The sequence below is a fragment of the Bactrocera tryoni genome, chromosome 4 (genome assembly GCF_016617805.1).
Source record: "Bactrocera tryoni isolate S06 chromosome 4, CSIRO_BtryS06_freeze2, whole genome shotgun sequence".
NCBI lineage: Eukaryota > Metazoa > Arthropoda > Insecta > Diptera > Tephritidae > Bactrocera > Bactrocera tryoni.
The window spans coordinates 50,866,085-50,888,348 of record NC_052502.1 but is presented as its reverse complement, the minus strand read 5'-3'; the positions used below and the strand labels follow the sequence as shown (position 1 = coordinate 50,888,348).

The window sequence follows — 22,264 nt, the reverse complement described above, 5'->3', positions numbered from 1 at the left end:
AAAATTTAATTGTTTTTACAAATTTTCGTATTTGTTTTTAATTCCTATAGCAACCCTAGAATTTAGTGAACATCTTGAACTTTTTTTTATTAAAATTACTGAAGATTTAAATTTTTTAAGTAGGAATATTTTTTATTTTAATTTTTGATCGGATGGCAAGTCTACAGTTTAATAAAAAGCTTTAAAAAATGATATTTATTCAACTTTATATAAATATTTTTAATAAAATTTTTTTAAACTGGTTTTATATTGTCAAAAAATTTTAATAATAATTTCATTGTTGTTATATGGTAATTCTATAAAAATTAAATTTTATTAATGCTTCATATTACAGCTTCCTTAGGATATCAACAATATTTGCAAAAGTTTTGTCCCAAATTTTCCATAATCTTTAATTTAATATAATTTAAGTATGTATGTATAAAATTTATATGAAATTTTTTTTTTTAAAGAAATGGTGGTAACGCCATAAAATCGTAGTGGGACTTAATTAAAAAAAAATCATAACTTTTTGCTTTGTACTCATGTTCGAGACAATGTTTTTTTAATATTATTTTTCCAAAGTTTTTTTTTGCAGTTATGTGGCAACTATCATAAATAAAATGTATAGTTTCATAAAAACCTAAAAACAGCTTTTTTTACTGGTTATTAAAATTTTAATAATTACTTATGTACAATAGAGATATATAATATATGTTTATAAAAAGCTGGCAACACTAATACAACGTACATCTATACGCAGGCCTTTAAAAATATTAAATATGTAAATTTTCCGCAAAACTTCTGAAAATAATTTGAATTTTGAATAATTTACATGTCTACAAGAATACTCTTGAATAGTTAAACTTTGAAAATACACGGTATCTTGCAAAGTAAACAGGACTTGTTGAATCCAGCGCCTCTGGTGGATAGAATCTGCTATCTTTATTGATTTTCCAGTGAGAATTTCACAACATTTCATTGATTGGAAGTGAAATTATTGCGTTTTAGGTGTCAGTATATTATGTTATCGGTGCGAAAATGAGCTTCGAATAAAGAGCCAACATTAAATTTTGTTTCAAAATCGGTAAAACGTTTACCGAAACATCTCAATCGATGAAACAAGTTAATGGCGACAATTGCCTAAACGTTTTCAAAGTGATCGTGAGGACTTAAATGACGATCAACATGTTGGCCAATCAATATCCGTGATCACCGGAAATTCCATCGAAACTGTGCGTGAATTTATCCAAAATCAGCCGAAATCATCATTGAAATTCATGGAAATGGAATTGAGCATCTCCAAAACATCGAGTTAGCGCATTTTGACCCAACATTTGGGCTTACGAAAGGTATCGTATTCCGAATATCGCGAAGATGAAAGTTGGCGTTTCTTGCTCGATAATGCCCCGTCTCATCGATCTACGCTTGTGACCGATTATTTAACCAATAACCACTCCCCGTATTTACCTGGTATGCAAAAATGCATTTGCCCATGAAAGGAAAGCGTTATGCAGACGTAGAGGCCATTCAAAAGGCTTGCACCGGCTTACTGGCGGCCATACCGGCCAATGAGCTAAAACACTCGTTCGACATACTTTTGGACCGTAGCTGTATGGAATCAGAGAGAAACTATTCTGAATAAAATAAATTGATTCTGCTGAAAAAACCATTCTTTCTGTTTTTTTTTAAAGTCCTGTTTACCTTGGAACAATCCTTGTACAATGTAAAATAAAATTGATTTTTGTTTGTTTAGACTAGAATACCCCTTACGATTGTAAAAATGCAGTGGTTACCTCCTAGTAGTACTAGAAGCCGCGATTCCATTCTTTACGGGTTTATGAATTGCTATGAAATTCTTAAGAAATAGGTACAAAATTAAATTAATTTTTTACCTAAACGTTTTCCTTTGGATAGGGCCTCCAAATTATCGATAACACCCCTTCTAGTCGTTTGAGATTTTTTAAGGGGTTACAAGAGTTTACGGGTTTCAATAAATCGATTTTAATTTATGTCTTATTAAATTCTAGAATATTGTCCTAAATTTTAAATTTCATACGAGTAATTTTTTCCAAAAATTTTGAGAATTTCTCTGCTAATAGTGTATGTTTGAAACAATAAAACATACTAATAAAATATTTAATGTTTTATATGAGAAAAAATTGCTGAAAAAATGCTGTTTTTGTGATAATTTGTTTATAACATATTCCAGGTAACCTCGCAGGCCTTCACGCTGACATGTTGGAAGTTCTGATTGACTCCATCTACACATTGCTGGAACATTGTGAAGTCGAAAATACCTTAATGTTGACAAACGAGAGCACCATTCCTTTTACTAGAATTGGATGTCTTTGGCGAGGGAACACAATTGTGAAAGTGATTTGGACAAGTTTTCGCACATGCGCTCACAAGGTTTCATTACACTTTGGGTTGATGCACGCGTAAAACCCACTTTCCGGCTTTAACAGATAAGAACCTCCGTTTGACGTATCGTCATCCCATGTCCGGAACCACTAACTCTTCACACTCGCTTATATGCCGCACGCTGGTTGCCGACAAATATTACACGCAATCAATGCGCATATGAATAAGCTGCGCTTCGTTATTCATTACAAATGTACCACTCTTTATTTAGTTATATTTAACATTTTTTCTTAAATAAGAAATAAAAAAATAAAAGTTGAAAAAAGATAATGAAAACGGTCAAAAGACACTCAAAAATATAATAAACATAATAAGAAAAATTAACTATTACTCTAGAATTCATGTATTTTTTTTATTAAATTCCAATATTTGGATATCATTTTCTTCGTTTCTTCTAATTTACTAAAATTCCTCTCAAATCCCTTTAATTTGACACCAAAATCACAAAAATCGGTTAAGGTTTGCCGAAACTATGAAAAAAGTGCATTTTCTTCGTTTCTTCAAATTTTCCAAAACTCGTCTTCACTCCCGTCAATTTGACACCAAAATCATCAAAATCGGTTAAGAATTGCTAAAATTATTTCCAAATTTCCCAATTTTCCAAAACTCCTCTCATACTCCTTTAATTTGACACCAAAATCATCAAAATCGGTTAAGCTTTGCCGAAACTATAAAAAAGTGTCATTTTCTTCGTTTCTTCCAATTTTCCAAAACTCCTCTCAAATCCCGTCAATTTGACACCAAAATCATCAAAATCGGTTAAGATTTGCCAAAATTACGAAAAAATCGCCCATTTTCTTCATAATTTCCCAATTTTCCAAAACTCCTCTCAAAATCATCAAAATCGGTTAAGCTTTGCCGAAACTATGAAAAAAGTGCATTTTTCTTTGTTTCTTCCAATTTTCCAAAACTTCTCTCAAATCCCTTTAGTTTGACACCAAAATCATTAAAATCGGCTAAGATTTGCCGAAATTACGAAAAAATTACAATCTGGTGTCAACCACAGCACCCACCCACATACATGGCGGCGCATCCAAAATTTTTCATTTCACCAAATCGCCAATTTGCACCAGGCGCCCAGAACCGCCCAGTAGGTAGCTGCCGAAAAAAATATTTTTTCCTGTAGCCTACCTCAAAGGCGCAGTATTAACTGCGTTACCGGCATATGCAGGACAACCGGAACTGAAGGCTGATGCCACGTTTACATGAATAACTTCCATCATTCAGCACCGATTTCGATCGTTTAAGCACCAAATGAAAGGACAAGCGTGCAGCTCCACAATCAAATACTAACGAATGGTAACAAACTACAAATATAAAATATTTTTCAAAGCAAATGTATCGAAGCAACTGTATCATAAAAAACTGAAAATTTCATAGTAATAAAGCAAGATGAAAGGATCACCGCATGATCAATCAGTAGAATTACGCTTTATAAGTATATTCTGTTAACGGCAACATTTCACCCTCAACACATTCGTAGTTATTGCATGTTTTTGAATAGCTTCTTTCCAGCTGAATTGCCCTGCTTACGAAACAGATGGAAGTAAGTGCATAATACTTATGCTTTCGAGAAGCGATTACCTTTCGTTTGGCATCAAAATCATTGAAATCGGCCGCGTTTTACGCGATCGCGTTAAGTGCTTATCGCGCACGCAACTACAGGAAATGGTGGATAATGCAGTACTAAGTCATAACGATCGCATATTCGCTATAACTTTGGTGAAACTGAACCGTTTTCAATGATTTTGGTGGCAAATGAAAGTTAGTCGCTTCTAGAAAACCTATGTATTATGCACTTACTTTCATCTGTTATGTAACGTTAGCAATTAAGGTAGAAAGAAGCTATTCAAAAACATGCATTAACAACGGATGTGTTGCAGTTGAAATGTTGCCGTTAACAGAATATACTTATGAAGCGAAATTCTAGTGATTGGTAGCACGAAGATCCTTTCATCTTACTTTATTACTATGAAATTTTCAGTTTTTTATGATACAGTTTCTTCGATACATTTGCTTTGAAAAATATTTTATATTTGTAGTTTGTTACCATTCGTTAGTATTTGATTGTGTAGCTGCACGCTTGTCCTTTCATTTGGTGCTTAAACGATCGAAATCGGTGCTGAATGATGGAAGTTATTCATGTAAACGTGGCATCAACCTTCAGTTCCGGTTGTCCTGCATATGCCGGTAGCGCAGTTCATACTGCGCCTTTGAGGTAGGCTAGAGGAAATAATATTTTTTTCGGCAGCTACCTCTGGGCGGTTCTGGGCGCCTGGTGCAAATTGGCGATTTGGTGAAAGGAAAAATTTTGGATGCGCCGCCATGTATGTGGGTGGGTGCTGTGGTTGACACCAGATTGTAATTTTTTCGTAATTTCGGCAAATCTTAGCCGATTTTAATGATTTTGGTGTCAAACTGAAGGGATTTGAGAGAAGTTTTGGAAAAATGAAAAAAAGGTGATTTTTCCCTTATTTCTTCGGTAAGTCTTAACCGATTTTTATATCAAATTGACGGGATTGAAAAGGAGTTGTGGAAAATTGAAAGAAACGGAGAAAATAGAAGTTATTCGTAAAATCGACAAATCTTAACCGATTTTGATGATTTTGGTCCAAAATTAAAGGAATTTGAGAGGAGTTTTGGAAAATTGGAAGAAACAAAGAAAAATGCACTTTTTTCATAGTTTCGGCAAAGCTTAACCGATTTTGGTGTCAAATTGACGGGATTTGAGAGGAGTTTTGGAAAATTGGGAAAATATGAAGAAAATGGCGATTTTCTCGTAATTTGGCAATTCTTAACCGATTTTGATGATTTTGGTGTCAAATTGACGGGATTGAAGTCGAGTTTTGGAAATTTGGAAGAAACAAAGAAAAATGCACTTTTTTCATAGTTTCGGCAAAGCTTAACCGATTTTGATGATTTTGGTGTCAAATTGACGGGATTTGAGAGGAGTTTTGGAAAATTGGAAGAAATGAAGAAAATGATGATTCTACGTAAAAAAATAAAAGTAAATAAAAATATATTTTTTTTCTTTAATAATCTTTATTTGGCTAATATCCAAATATTGGAATTTACTAAAAAAAATACATGAATTCTAGAGTAATAGTTAATTTTTCTTATTATGTTTATTATATTTTTGAGTGTCTTTTGACCGTTTTCATTATCTTTTTTCAACTTTTATTTTTTTATTTCTTATTTAAGAAAAAATGTTAAATATAACTAAATAAAGAGTGGTACATTTGTAATGAATAACGAAGCGCAGCTTATTCATATGCGCATTGATTGCGTGTAATATTTGTCGGCAACCAGCGTGCGGCATATAAGCGAGTGTGAAGAGTTAGTGGTTCCGGGCATGGGATGACGATACGTCAAACGGAGGTTCTTATCTGTCAAAGCCGGAAAGTGGGTTTTACGCGTGCATCAACCCAAAGTGTAATGAAACCTTGTGAGCGCATGTGTGAAAAGCTTGTCCAAATCACTTTCACGATTGTGTTCCCTCGCCAAAGACATCCAATTCTAGTAAAAGGAATGCTGCTCTCGTTTGTCAACATTAAGATATTTTCGACTTCACAATGTTCCAGGAATGTGTAGATGGAGTCAATCAGAACTTCCAACATGTCAGCGTCAAGGCCTGCGAAGTTACCTGGAATATGTTATAAACAAATTATCACAAAAACAGCATTTTTTCAGCAATTTTTTCTCATATAAAACATTAAATATTTTATTAGTATGTTTTATTGTTTCAAACATACACTATTAGCAGAGAAATTCTCAAAATTTTTGGAAAAAATTACTCGGATGAAATTGAAAATTTAGGACAATATTCTAGAATTTAATAAGACATAAATTAAAATCGATTTATTGAAACCCGTAAACTCTTGTAACCCCTTAAAAAATCTTTAACGACTAGAAGGGGTGTTATCGATAATTTGGAGGCCCTATCCAAAGGAAAACGTTTAGGTGAAAAATTAATTTAATTTTGTACCTATTTCTTAAGAATTTCATAGCAATTCATAAACCCGTAAAAAATGGAATCTCGGCTTCTAGTACTGCTAGGAGGTAACCACTGCATTTTTACAATCGTAAAGGGTATTCTAGTCGAAAACTAAAACAAGAATCAATTTTATTTTACATTGTACAAGGATTGTTCCAAAGTAAACAGGAAATCAAAGAAAAAAAATAGAACAAATGATTTATTCAGCAAAATCAATTTGTTTTATTCAGAATAGTCTCTCTCTGCTTCAATACAGCTTTTTGCACGGTCCAAAAGCATGTCGAACGAGTGTTCTAGCTCGTTGGCCGGTATGGCCGCCAGTAAGCAGGTGCAAGCCTATTGAAAGGCCTCTGCGTCTGCATAACGCCTTCCTTTCATGGGCAAATGCATTTTTCACAAAAGAAAGAAGACGCATGGTGCATACCAGGTAAATACGGGGAGTGGTTATTGGTTAAAATGTGAGTTTTGGTCAAATAATCGGTCACAAGCGTAGATCGATGAGACGGCGCATTATCGTGCAACAAACGCCAACTTTCATCTTCGCGATATTCGGAATACGATACCTTTCGTAGGCCCAAATGTTGGGTCAAAATGCGCTAACTCGATGTTTTGGAGATGCTCAATTCCATTTCCATGAACTTCAATGATAATTTCGGCTGATTTTTGATGAATGCACGCACAGTTTCGATGGAATGTTCGGTGATGACGTATTTTGATTGACCCACATGTTGATCGTCATTTATGTCTTCACAACCACTTTGAACGTTGAAACCACCCGTGTGCTCTGCTACGGGATAGGCAATCAGCGCCATAAACTTGATAAAACAAATTGAAACGTTTCGGTAAAAGTTTTACCAATTTTAAAACAAAATTTAGTGTTGGCTCTTTATTCGAAGCTCATTTTCGCACCGATAACACAAACATACTGACACTGAAAACGCAATAACTTCACTTCCAATCAACGAAATGTCATGAAATTCACACTGGACAATAGATAAAGATAACAGATTCTAACCACCAGGGGCGCTGGATTCAAAACGTCCTGTTTAGTTTGTAACGCTCCTTGTATTTCTTTACGATATTACTGCTAGTTCTTTGGCGAATTATATTTCTAGTTTCTTAGTAACCATTTCTACATCCATGACAAGTCGGTTGTGTTATATATATTTGAAGGGCCTAGACTACTAATATATTGCTCCGAAATAATCGGTTACTAGCGGCAGCCGTAGTGAGATAGTCGATACTGGCGTTCTAATGGGTTCTAAGCCATTGAAATACAAAGTCTAACAAGTAAGGAAGGGCTAAGTTCGGGTGTCACCGAACATTTTATACTCTCGCATGATAAAGTGATTATCGAGATTTATTATCCGTCATTTACATATTTTTCAAATACCATATTTGTGTAAAGTTCTATTCCGCTATCATCATTGGTTCATAATCTATATATTATACAGAGAAGGCATCAGATGGTATTCAAAATAGCGTTATATTGGAAGAAGGCGTGGTTGTGAACCGATTTCACCTATATTTCGTACATGTCATTAGGGTGTTAAGAAAATGTTACATACCGAATTTCATTGAAATCGGTATAGTAGTTCCTGAGATATGGTTTTTGGTCCATAAGTGGGCGGCGCCACGCCCATTTTTCAAAAAAAGCCTGGGTGCAGCTTCCTTGTGCCATTTCTTCCGTAAAATTTGGTGTTTCTGACGGTTTTTGTTAGTCGGTTAATGCACTTTTAGTGATTTTCAACATAACCTTTGTATGGGTGGTGGGCGTGGTTATTATCCGATTTCTTGCATTTTTGAAATGTTTATAGAAGAGTTTATATAGAGGAAAACGACTCTATAGAGTTTGGTTAAAATAGCTATAGAAGTTTCCAAGATACGTACAAAAAACTTAGTAGGGGGCGGGGCCACGCCCACTTTTCCAAAAAAATTACGTCCAAATATGCCCCTCCCTAATGCAATCCTTTGTGCCAAATTTCACTTTAATATCTTTATTTGTGGCTTAGTTATGACACTTTATAGGTTTTCGGTTTCCGCCATTTTGTGGGCGTGGCAGTGGGCCGATTTTGCCCATCTTCGAACTTAACCTTCTTATGAAGCCAAGAAATACGTGTACCAAGTTTCATCATGATATCTCAATTTTTGCTCAAGTTACAGCTTGCATGGACGGACGGACGGACGGATTTCAACTCTACTCGTCACCCTGATCACTTTGGTATATATAAACCCTATATCTGACTCTTTTAGTTTTAGGACTTACAAACAACCGTTATGTGAACAAAACTATAATACTCTCCTTAGCAACTTTGTTGCGAGAGTATAAAAAGGCTTGATTATTACCGTATTCGCGGAGATGAAAAACATGTCAAAGTGAAAAGCGGGAGATAGTATGTTCTAATTCATTTAGAATTTATTAACGATTTAAATTCGATGTTGAGTTGTTTTGCCAAAGCTAAAACGCATATTTTCGGCTAAGGCAGTCGTATTGTCGACAGATGGAAACTCGACAAAAATAGGACATACAAAGTAGATGCCTCATACTACTTCATTATTTGCACAACCTCTTAAAGCCATTTATTTAAGTGCTTAAATAAATAGTTATTTGTAAATCTGATTATTTCAACACCCATCAACAATTTCTTACCAGTATTAGACTTAAATATAATCCGTCATTTCATACTATATGAAAACCACAAAAGGGTGTAGAAGTCTTATCAAAATTTCTCAACCATTTCGGTTCGGTTTCAAACGTTGCACGCAGAGCAGGACAAAATGTCTTTGTTTCTACATTAAGGTATATGTAGGATATGCAGCGCATTTCTGCAACTCTAACAAAACGTCAACTATGTCTTCGTTCATAATACGGACCGTCAACTAAAAAGATAGCAAAAAATGCCAAAATGGCGCCAAAAATATGCAGGTAATGGATATAAAAAAAGAGTAAAGCTGAGAAACCGAATTCACGACATATTCGAAACCACTGAATAACTGCGAATAATGGCGAAAAGCTACTGACGCTAACGAATTGTGCAACGAAGCAAAAGATACTGAGGTGCGCGTCTAAGTATTAGTGTGATTGCCGTTGCAGCGGATCTGGCAGCACGTTCACGGTTTCAAAACGCAGCGAGCGGACGATTTGGCGATAAGAATAATTGGAATGTCAGTTTGGCGGACAGCCGTGAAGCGCAAAAATAGCGCTTGGCAGCATAATGACATTTAATGTCACAGAGCATAAAAATCATTATTGTGAATAAGTTGGTGGCACCGATAATAACGCTGGCAATAGTAATGCGCACGTTGATAATTATACAGATGTCATTATATCAATGCTAAAAATATGATATTTTAGAGCGTATAGAAATGAATATGCCAAACCTTTACGACGACAATGCGAAAGTTGCACGTAATGAGATTGTGGGCGAGCAAGCGCCGCATATATATGTATGTCTGCTACAGTTACGAGCGTCCAATGTAATATAGTACTCAGTAAAGTTGTAAAAGTAATAATGTGAAATGATACTTTGCAGTTCCTTCTTATTTGCTAGGCAAAGCAAACGAGGTTACGTCGTCCGGCTTACAGCAAATCAGCAAATGGCCAGCAACCATGACCGGTCAACTATCTACGTCAACGAAATTGCTTCAGTAATGAGGACGAATGGGAATAGGAAATCGAGAGGCATTTGCATCTACGAGCTACTTTGTTGTCCGCTTATGCTCATTTGAAATATTGATGCAAGAGAAAATAGAAAAAAATACTGTCATCATTCAAATCTGTCAACATTTATCTGTAAGTATTTGGACTTCTAGGCTTTGTTATTGTTAGTTTTGTTGGACCTGTTGCATTGTCATTATGATTGCTGCTGCTTCAGTTCTTTATTCAAATTGCAAATAGCGGTAATTGGGCCAATTTTTCAAAGCTCAAAGATCTTAGGAGCATAAATTGTGTAATTGTTAGCTGGAATTGGCCTTTGAACTTCTGCACAGCTGCATTTCTGCAAACTGACAAACATATTATCTACATATATATATATTGATAGCTGCCAAACTGTGTCCAATTATGAGAATATAATAGCTGGCTTTTAGCAAAAGCAGTCAGAGTTGAAAGAAGCTTTTAGTTTGCTTTTATTATATGTACTTATGTATGCAGAGTAAGGTTTTTGACTTGTTGCTTCCAAACCGATGGCTAGGATATTTATGAATACTTTAGCGAATTCATGTACTAATGAAACAAAGCCCATTAGCATAAGAGAACGCAATAGCGAAGATTTTAACACGGTCTGTTCCTGGGTGTTGTCCTTCAGCTGATCTACTATGCCAAGGAGCTGTCATATGTCGGAAGCGCCGATATCCGTTCACTATAGCATATAGCATCTGAAGGCTCGGAACCAATTGCCTATAAGGAAAATTTTTGATTTGACGAGATATTTTCTCAGAAAAAAAATTTCTGATCGAATTGATATAGCTGTAAATATTTGTAGTATAATAAAATCTTTGAAAAATTTGTTCAGACCAAACAATTACAGCATATGATACAATTACTATCATACAAACTGACCGATCCAAAACAAGTTTCTATAAGGAAAATTTTATATTTGACAAGATATCTTCACGAAATTTGTCACGAATTATTCCCCAAAACAACCCTATATAATGAGTCAATTGAAAACTTCCAGGAATGACGCATAGATGGCGCTCCTAGAATTAAACACATATGATTTTTAGTCGGATCATTAGCTTGTGAATTATAACATTTTGAGTGAAGCAAATTTTTATCTGATTTTATTCATTCTACCTGTAAGCACAAATGTGCACCGTTATAAGAAAAATACGCCCTCACATTTAGGTCATAAGTCAAGCAGAAGTTCGAAAACCCATATACAGGGTTTTTCCGAAAAGTAATAAGACTGAGTTGATTTAAAATAAATGATTGAATCAATCGTCCCAATTCTTTAAAAGCTTTCAAAATACTTGTAGGCTCCTTCTGCGTCGATGCAGCGTTAACAGCGCGATTTCCAAGCATTGAAGGCGTCACGGAAGCCATTCTCCGGAATAGCCTTTAGAGCCTGGTGCATGCTGCTTGGATCCCCTCTGTCTTTCATCGGCCTTTTCAGGCAAGGAAACAAAAAAAGTGCCAGGAAACCACATCTAGGCTGTAGGGCGGCTGCGGAAGCGTTGGAATGCCGGCCTTGTTTAGATAACTGTTCAGAAGAAAGGCGGTTTGAGCCGGGTCGTTGTCGCGGTGCAACTTCCAATCGGATGCGATGTCTTGTCGGACCCGATTGACCCTTCGTTTGAGTCTCTTGAGGATTTACCGAGTTACCTATACTCTAACGAATGTGGCATTTTCGGCTTGCACCATTCACGGAAACACGAAAAATGTCTGTTCTGACTCTCCAGGTGCTCGGAGACAACTGACCAGCAGCTCGTTCGTTAGCGAGGAACGCCCTCTACCGAATCCAGTCAGTGGGCGCACCCTCCGAAGTACAGTCGCGACAGAAGGAAATCAGTCCTATTACTTTCCGGACAAACCCCGCATTAAGTATTTGATCGATTCCGCCCATTTGTAGCACACAGACATATTACTATCAAGGAAAGATTTTATCTGAATTTAATTATTTATCTTAGAAATTGATCAGTATCTAAAGGCTTTAACAGTTTTGGTTCGATTTATGCGAATTTTAGTCATAAGGTGGCACATCTCAAATGCACTATTCGCGCAAAGTTTTATCTTGACATATTAATTCATTATTCATTTGTATACTGAACAGTGACAGTTTCAAATGGAGTTTAAATTTGTTGTATATGGGAAGTTGGCGTATCTGTAGACCGATTTCGCTCATTTCCTTCATGTGACGTACCAAATTTTAAATTGGTCGGGCGGGCGTATCTTGAAATATGTTATTTCACCTAAACATAGGCAGTGCAACGCCCGTGACCATAGTCAATCTTGTTCGTAAATTTTTTCGTCTCTGCCGTTTTTAGCTTTTCATTTACCGCGTTTTTAGGAATTTTTAACGGTACTGTTATATGGGGAGTGTGGGAGTTTATCATTCATGTTCATACTGTTTATAGGAGTTCTTATAATATTTGCGCTTGACGAATTTGGTTATTGTAGCTTTAGTTGTTAAGGAGACACATTCTGTAAACTTATTAGAGGACGGAACCACGCCCACTTTTCCAAAAGTTATTACTCTCAGATGCATCTTCTGTGATCTCCTGTGCCAAATTAGAGTTTTATATCTTAATTTAGTACTTATGTAGTTATGGATAATATACGTTTTCGGTTTTGTGGGCATGGCAGTGGTCCGATTTCGCCTATCTATGACGTCATACCTTTTTTTTGCCAAAAAACGGGTATACGACGTTTCGTCAATATATCTCTATTTGTACTCAAGCTTGCATGGACGGAAGGTTAGAAAGACAGTCACCCGGAGCAACTCATCTCGTCATCTTGATCGTTTATATACATGCTAGTAAATTTCTAGCTTTTTAAGAAAACTTTTGTACTTAAAGGAGATTTTGGAAAAGAGATAAGAAAAGAGGTCAATAGCTACTCCAGACTCAAATGCATTCCTGTCATATACTAGTAAAAGCAGTAACGGAATTTCTTTGTATTGTACCTTTGAGTAAAGCCTAACTTATTCTTTACCCTTAGCAATAAATCAGCTTTTAAAGTCTTGTTCCAAACAGCGCACAAAGAAAATGACAGGTTGTGTAATCATGTTGGCGTCTCGATAAGCCAGCTAAACAAAAAATGTGCTGCTGGAAAACTCATGTATGGTATACTATATGTATGTATAGTATGAATATACAAAACTGTTAGCTTTCGGTTAATTTTTTAACCATTTTTGTTATCTCTTTGAAATTTTCGTCACATTTTTTTTCACAAGAAACCTACAACAACCGCTACACCTTTAATTTTGCAAAATCACAAAAACACGTAGTGCTGCTGCATATCACTGTCGGCAGCAACCATAAAAAGATATTTTGGCCGAAAAAGTGTGCCATAAATTGCAACGCCGCTTGGCAGCTGAGGTGATGTCAACCGTTTTCCTCTTTGCTTTAGGTTACAAGCGATTAAAATTTTTTTGACAAGCCAAATGGCAGCTAATTCCAGGTGTTGGAGGCATAAGAGCTTTGTTATGATTTTTTACTTTTGAATAGCTGTAAAGCAAAAATTTATTTTCGACCTACAGTAAGCTGTAATTAATACCAAATGTAGTTTTGACTGACAACCTTGTCGCAAGAGCTGAACATCATAACCATATAGTTTATTTTATAAAAAGTAATTTCAAATCAGATTCAAATCTACTCAGTAACTCAATCTGCCTAGTGAGCATACTATTTGCAACACCATAACCATTTTCAGGCCCAGCATTCATTATTGGATAATATTTGCTCGACTTTCCAAAACGACATCGCTTCGCTCTATAGGCTCTTGAAAAGTTCTAAGAAGAAAATCAGACGTTTTCAAATCAAATCTTGTTCAGCGATGAGGCCCATTTCCGGTCCAGTGAGTATGTAAACAAGCAAAATTTCCGTATTTGGGACGAAGAGCAAACAAAATTCAAGAGCTGTTATTTAATTCAGAAAAAACGACGGTTGGGTGTGGTTTGTTGGCCAATGGAATCATCAGTCCATTTTTCTTCAAAACTGATGCCACTTCTGACACACCGCATCAGTCAATGTATTTATTGAGAGAAAAATTTTTCCATTAAGTTTGAATTTTCTGTGGTTTTTCTTTAAAAAAGTAAGGAACCACGAAATGGACCGCCTTTTCTTTTCTTTCATAAGATACTGTACTGTACAAGAATCACAAAATTTACAAGATATTAACCTATCTTGAAGACCACCAACTCAATGTTAAAATGTAGCATTTCAGCCTTATGAGATTTACTTAAATTAAAATTGAAATTTTATTCCTAAAATTCAATTAATAGACTAAACTACATCATTTACCTGCTGGAGTTGTTAATTTACTTGTTTGTTCAATCTATTAAATTGTAACGTCTAAAACAGTTATTTAAATTTCTTATTATGCCTATTCGCATCCTAGACATATGTAAATACATATGCAACATTTAAAGTCTGCAACTAGTACTGAAGTCAAATGCAATTTACCATATAGTATTATACTAGTATTAAGCTACCTTTTTTGCTGTCTACACAACGCTGGCTTTTATGTTTCTAGTTGGCACATCCTTTGTCATGTCACTATGTTGAGAAAACGATTGAGGTAAACTGACTCATGTACAACATTTCCGCATACACACAATGACAAAGGCATATTTTTGGAGATCTTTAACCCAGTCTGAAAACTAAGGTTTCAAATGATGATTATGTTTATGTTTCCAATCGATTTGAATATGAGTTTATTTATTTAAAACTACTTCATCTTTAGACGAATTTGGTCAAAATCTTTGTCAAAAATGTCTGCCTGTTCATGTTATGTTGAAAGCTTTCGACCAAAACTCAGTAAAGGAAATGCATTGGTATGATTTGCGACTCCCATTAGCAAATAATGGAAGCTAATCCCTGACCAAAAGCAGAACCATAACTAAAGCTCTATTGTGTTTCATAACCAAACGATTATCAGCTGATCTTTCAGCACGAAAAACCCGTTCAAAAGTAGTTTGATTTGATGTAATAGTGTTGTGAAATTCACCACCGAATATCATTATCTTGACTTTATCAGATAACTATTGAACTGTCCGCACTTTGTTCCTTTCTTCATAAAACCCACTATACGTACCACTCAATCATCTGATGAGAACTACTCCAAGAGAAAACCTAAATGGGGAACTTTAACTTTCTATGTCGGGTAAAGTTTTTATCTGCCCACACGACACCATGCGTACATAAGGTCTTCCTGTTTATATGTATTATGTCATGCATCAAATTTACGCTGTCAAATAGTGCTGAGCTAATGCCGTTGTAAGATGGCATTCACTGTGTGCAATGTAGTGGCAAAGTTCATGTCTGTGACAGGATACTATTTTAGTAGCAATTATACGGCTACATACACAGACGCATACATATAAAGCATATGAGCATCAATGGCAAGTTTACTGACATAAGCAGACATGCAACGCAAAGCGTCAGCGGCAGGAGAATGCAACAAACATTGCCTCTTCGTGTACTGACGTTTTTCTTCTCTTAAGTCAAAGCTAATATTTTCCTGCTTGTATGCTACGGACATATTTTCGGAACTCAAGAAAAAATGAAAAAATCACTTGGATACAGCGATAGTTGCCGCTCAAGAATTTCTAACGAAAAATTCTCTTCCCTCAGGCATTTATTTATTGGCTTTCTTTGTGTTCATCGATAATTGCTGTGTCTTTTGTGCATATGAAAAATTCACTTCAGCAACCATAGTGCCTCAAAGTGGCTTGCAGAAAATACAGGCAGGTAAAAGAGAACACGCCTGCTAGGTAACTGAATTGCAGAGTTTAAAGCTTTTTTCGAAGGCAATGCGTTTAAGCGATGATATTGCTGAGCAGAAATAAAGGATGTGCTTGGAATTTAATTGCACCTGTTACGAATAATAAAAGATACAGGAGTAGGTTAATAAAAATAATTCCAAACCCATGTGGAAATATTTAAAAAAATTAAATCAGCCTCTTATATGGCGTTTCGGAATTAAAGAAATTTTCAATGTTTGGTACGAAGCTCATCACTTTTTATTACTACTTTGTACAGTGGTAATGGAATACATTAGATTGTTCTTGATTCTAGAAAAGTGATCATCAAACGTTCATGCGAAATTCAAATTGAAATGTGAATTTTGTTCATTTCATTTCCTTTAAAGTAAACCCCTCCCGGTTCAATACGACGAATTTTCCAGTCATCATAGCACTTGGAAAAATACTTGGTCGTTATGGCCGTCAGAGCTTTTATATTTTCAGCTTTTATATCCTCAATTTAGTCAAAACGTTGTCCTTGGAGTGGTCATGTAGATTTGCTGAATAGCCAGAAGTTACACGAAGGTAAAACAGGCGAATGCGGAGGTTGGGCACGATATTAGTTGAAAATGTGGCGAAATGATCACGAATAACCAATGCAGTATGAGATGGTGCATTATCGCACTTCTTTGTTCAATAAATTCAGACATTTGTAGTAAAAATCGAAGAATTCACTTTTAGAATTTTATCATAGATATCACAGATTTTCAGTACTACCAACTTACAAAAAAAAATTAACCGATTCGAAAAACACGCGAAGTATAAATTAAAGATTCACCTTTCAATTTGATAACAGTAGTATATCCGAATCTCCAAATAAATAATTCATATACATATATTCATAATATTTAGCATGTTAAGTGCATGCACTGAATTTTAAAATCATTATGTTTATTAGGTTCTTCTTCTTCGTCTTATTAGAGAGTGTTAGATTCCTGTGTGTGCCTCATGATTTTCACAATCAAATATTGTCTTTTTTCATAAATTATGATGCCCTTTAAGGATACTAATTTTGGCACATGATTTAATTAGAAAAGTTCGTAAATAAATATAAGAAAATATTTGCTCGCATTCCTGAACATTCAAACTCGAAATGCTGTAAACAACTTTTCTGCTAACTTAGCTGCGATTGGTAACCGATAGTTTGTCAAAATATCTGGGTTTCAGTGGAGATGATATAAATTCTAAGTGTCGTTTCGGTCATTTTTAATTTTTTTATGATCTATAATTTTTGTTCGTTTTATTCAAAAATATTTTCAATTTCATCATAGAAAGATATACGCAAAAACAACGTTTACAAATTATTAAATTTTATTATTTAAATAATCGTTCTCCAATTGCAACTTTTTGCGCGCTTTTGCCATTTTATGGAAGTAATAACCGTCATCTTGTGCTCGCTATTCGTCGAATTGTTGAAAATTTCGAGCGCAAGTTTTTTTTTAAACAATGTGCAAGCGCCAATAAGACAAAGAACCACTTGAAGTAATGAAAATATTGCCGGCGTTCAAGCAAGCGTTGCTGAAGACTGCAGTTTGTCTATTTCAAGAATTGGGACTGTCTCAAACCACAACCTGATGGATTTTGAGAAAGGATTTGGGCTTGCATCCAAATTAAATCTCAAGAAATGAAGCCATTGTACCACCGTAAACGTCGTGAATTGGCTGATTTTGCTTTGGAACAACTTGAAAACAATAAGCATTTTTTTAAGAAAATCATTTTCTCCGATGAGGCTCACTTTCATCTGAGTGGTGATGTAAATATTTTTTATATTTGGATGATAACCAACTTTTTATGGCTGCAATTGAATGAAATTGATCTTGACAACATCTGGTTCTTACAAGACTTGGCCACATGCCACTCAACACGTGCAAAAACCGAATTAATGCGAGAAAAGTTTGGAGCTTCGCTTATTTCAAGAAATTGGTAAATTGAATGATCTCCAAGAAGTTCTGTTTTTTGAAAATAAATCATATCACTTATATGGGAAAAGTAATATTATATTTTTATATATTATTATTATATTTATATAACTGCTGATGTAAAGTTGCCTAGCTGCAACAATACTCGTGCTGATAGCCTTACCCAATAGAGGCGATAATTGCATAAAATAACTTTAAAACATAATAATTTAAGTGTGCGGACTATGAGATATTATATTTCCATATATTCACAACATATAAATTAAGAGTCATACTAAAAAGGAATAAATTGTGGCTTGGAGCTTTCCATCTTCTCCATAAATCCACCATGAGTGTATACTCAGAGCAGTGGAGTAGAAAATTTCAAACAATAAACGCAACTGGGCCATTAAAGTCATTAAAATTGCAAAACATACAACACCTTCACGGTCTGGCGCCTTTGTCTGGTCGCCTGTGTACTCATATGAGCTTAAAGGGTGCAAAGTAAGAAGGAAGGTAGCAGGAGAAGTTAGTAGAAAGTTGTGCAAAAACAAAGAACAATTGTCGCTGCTGCTGCCGCTGCAAGCAAATAAGCTGGAAAATGAAAATTCAAAAAGTTGGATCATTTGCATTAGTGGTGCGGCATAAAAGAGGATATTAACAGGACATGTATTTATGGAAGTACAGGGTTGACTTTGGTACACACACACATACACGCAATCATGTTCGTGTACTTGGCAATTTTTTATGTTGCGACGGTATTAAAATTCCATTTAAACTCAAGTGTGTATGCCTGCTGTTGCACCTTTATGTCTCGCATATCAAGTGCTTATTGCCGGTACCAAGCTGACATTATTATTTACAAAGCAGAGCACAACAGCTCCTTCACCGCACACAAAACGCGTATGTCTCTCCTCGCACTCTCTCTCTCTCTCTCCGCCAGTGTGATTCGTGTGGTCGTGCGCTTTTAATCTAAGTCACAATGTGTGGTGTTGTTGCTGCATTCCCTCAGGGTACTCGAGTTCCAGTTGAGTGCCTGTTTACTTGCCTTTTTTCCATCGCTTTGTTTGCTGGCTTGTTTGCCGGGCTTGTCGTAGCGCTTTGTGTGTTTTGGGTGTGTTCGGTTGACACTTAAACGATGCCATTGTTGCTGCTTATTTTTTTGTAACACTTGTTCTTTACATAAAATATGCCTTAATTTACAAAACGCTTAAATTGTCAGAAACACATTTACGGTCCCTGTGGGCCCTCTATGAAATATATATGTGTGTGTGCATGGGTGTATGTTATATACAACAGTCAGCATAAGGGCTCGCCCCAGCAGCAGCTGCCACAATGCGCTTGACACCGACAGCCATTCAGATATTCATAGGTGATTCGGTCCACGTTCGCTGTATACCTTGCTTCACTGAATTGGGTACTCAAGTGAGTTTTTATTATTTTTTCCGGCTTATTTTTTTGCTTGTGTTTTTGTTGTTTATAAATAACACTCATTGGCATTGTTGTGGTAAAACAATTTTAATTCATTACCCATACCATGTCATGAAGTTATTAACGACAGCCTCAGTTGTTCTGCACGAGCGCCAGGAAATGCGGGGTAGCATTATATACGACATAAATAATTACGTATGTATGTATATATATTATAAAAAAGTATGGTGGGACGAAAGCATGCTCATCGATTGGAATTTAAGTATGATATGTCCAATCCATAAAACAGATGACCCCACAATCTGCGCCAACTACCGTGGGACTAGCCTCCTCAACATCGCATATAAGGTTCTAACGAGCGTATTGTGTGAAAGATTAAAGCCCACCGTCAACAAACTGATTGGACCTTATCAGTGTGGCTTTAGACCTGGAAAATCAACAACCGACCAGATATACGCCAGATCTTGGGAAAGACCCGTGAAAGGAGAATCAACACACACCACCTCTTCGTCGATTTGAAAGCAGCACGAAAAGGTGCTGCCTTTATGCCGCGATGTCTGAATTTGGTATCCCCGCAAAACTAATACGGCTGTGACAAACTGACGTTGAGTAACACCAAAAGCTCCGTCAGGATCGGGAAGGACCTTTCCGAGCCGTTCGATACTAAACGAGGTTTCAGACAAGGCGACTCCCTATCGTGCGACTTCTTCAACATGCTTCTGGAAAGAATAATTCGAGCTGCAGAACTAAATAAAGAAGGGACCATCTTCTACAAGAGTGTACAGCTGCTGCCGTATGCCGATGATATTGCGGCCTCAACACCCGCGCCGTTAGTTCTGCTTTCTCCAGGCTGGACAAGGAAGCAAAAGAAATGGGTCTGGCAGTGAACGAGGGCAAGACGAAATATCTCCTGTCATCAAACAAACAGTCATCGCACTCGCGACTTGGCTCTCATGTCACTGTTGACAGTCATACCTTTGAAGTTGTAGATAATTTCGTCTATTTAGGAACCAGCGTAAACACCACCAACAATGTCAGCCTGGAAATCCAACGCAGGATAACTCTTGCCAACAGGTGCTACTACGGACTGAGTAGGCAATTGAGAAGCAAAGTCCTCTCTCGACAAACAAAAACCAAACTCTATAAGTCACTCATAATTCCAGTCCTGCTATATGGTGCAGATCGCATTCGATGGAACGATGAGCTGTACGAGATATATTGACATAGTTCAGCGAATTAAAAGATAGCGGCTACGCTGGCTAGGTCATGTTGTCCGGATGGATGAAAACACTCCAGCTCTGAAAGTATTCGACGCTGTACCCGCCGGGGGAAGCAGAGGAAGAGGAAGACCTCCACTCCGTTGGAAGGACCAGGTGGAAAGGGACCTGTCTACGCTTGGCCACGTAGCGAAAAGAAGAAACGACTGGCGCGCTGTTGCTAACTGGGCTATAATCGCGTAAGCGGTGTCTACGCCAATTAAGAAGAAGAAATCAAAATTTAGAAATTTCAGAGAACGGGAGTTGTGCTACACGAACTGATACAGCAACGTCTACATAAATTTTTCTACAAAAATTTCAAAATATAGTGAATTTCTTTATTAATTTCACTCATTTTTGAACAGCTGTAATTTTTTTCAACTTCCGAGAACTTAATTTTTTTTTGGTTAAGTGGAGCTTACTCTCACTTTTCCAACACTATATGGTATGACACAATGTGATTGGCAGCACTGGCGATCTACGACTGCAACGACAACTATTGACAAAATACGAAAATACTTTTTCGACTAAGCAATACTATACCTCGTAGACTCAGTTAGCTTCATTACTACATTGTGCGTCCGAACTATTTAATTTAAAATCATCGTAAATTCACTCAAATGAGATATGAAGTACATTCATCCTAGGGGCAATATTTAATACATACGGGGTATGAGAAAAAGTCAACCAAATAAGTATAATATATAATAAAAAGTCATTATATTAGGAATATGAGGTTCATTTTTATAAATATTCAACTCTAAATCACATTATATTTCAGAAATCGAATTAATTTCATTAATACATCATACACCCATTTCCAGTTTAAGCCTTAGTATACCCAGTAATTTGGTCAATGCATCTTACTTTTTGATCACTATAAACGCTATAAACTTCTCAGGAAGTTATAAAACAGTTATTACCTATATGGTGGCTAGGAAAATTATACTCACTTTCAATCACTCTTTTAGTAAGACACTCTTATTAGAGGGCGATGCTTACTCTATTTCATTAAAATATCTTACTTATTGATCTGTATAAAATACAAACATAACATAATAAAGTCTTTCTATCCGGTACATGTTGCTATGTGTATTGGACCGATGTATTCGTTTTCAGCGTCACGATATAATATTTTCAGAAAAAAATGTCTTTTAACTTTCACTAAGATGCTTATCTCATAAATTGATCGATATTTTCGGTAAAAAATCTGCCAAAGTGTTAAGGTCAACATTTTCGGAATTTAGATACCAAAAAATGAGTTCTTCATATCGACTAATTTTGGAAGGTCGCACACCTTAAATACACATTGTATTCAAAGTTTCATTTCGGTAACGTAATTGGCTCCAGATTTATATAATTTTTAAATTGTAATTGTGGATGGGCCCGATTTTGCTTACTGTGACATAAAGTTACAAATAACAGGTGGCGCAAAAATTACCTTCCGATGTTTTTTTGAAAATGAAAAACTTTTTTTAAAAAATGAAAAACTTTGATTCTGCTTCTGGATTAATTTTATTTGGTCTTTTACATTTTTTACATCAAGTCGAGAATATAATATCATGTAAATGGCCGCCGACAGGTTGATTGTCATTTGAGCCCTTTTTATGGCATTTTAATCAAATTGGCCAGAACTTCCGGCGATAGGTCCTCACATTCTTGACGGATATTGTCTTTAAGAGCTGCAAGAGTCTGAGGCTTGTTGACATAAACCCGCAGCTTCAAAAAGCTCCACAAAAAGAAGTCTGTAGTGGTCAAATCAGGCGATCTAGCTGGCCAGTGCAAATCGCCAAACGGGAGATTAGGCGCCCGGAA

The 22,264-nt window shown here is 36.0% G+C and overlaps 1 protein-coding gene and 1 long non-coding RNA gene across 5 annotated transcripts in view; one reads left to right on the top strand and one right to left on the bottom strand.

Moving 5' to 3' along the window:
* The window catches only part of LOC120773797 (zwei Ig domain protein zig-8), a 586,297-nt gene that overhangs the window by 453,475 nt on the left and 110,558 nt on the right, over window positions 1–22,264 (top strand). The gene's annotated exons all lie outside the window — the stretch shown is intronic.
* LOC120773798 overlaps window positions 5,640–22,264 on the bottom strand; it is a 151,943-nt gene continuing 135,318 nt past the window's right edge. Inside the window, exon 3 of the long non-coding RNA XR_005705190.1 lies at window positions 5,640–6,046. This is a non-coding gene — a long non-coding RNA (uncharacterized LOC120773798). The remainder of the gene's footprint in view (window positions 6,047–22,264) is intronic.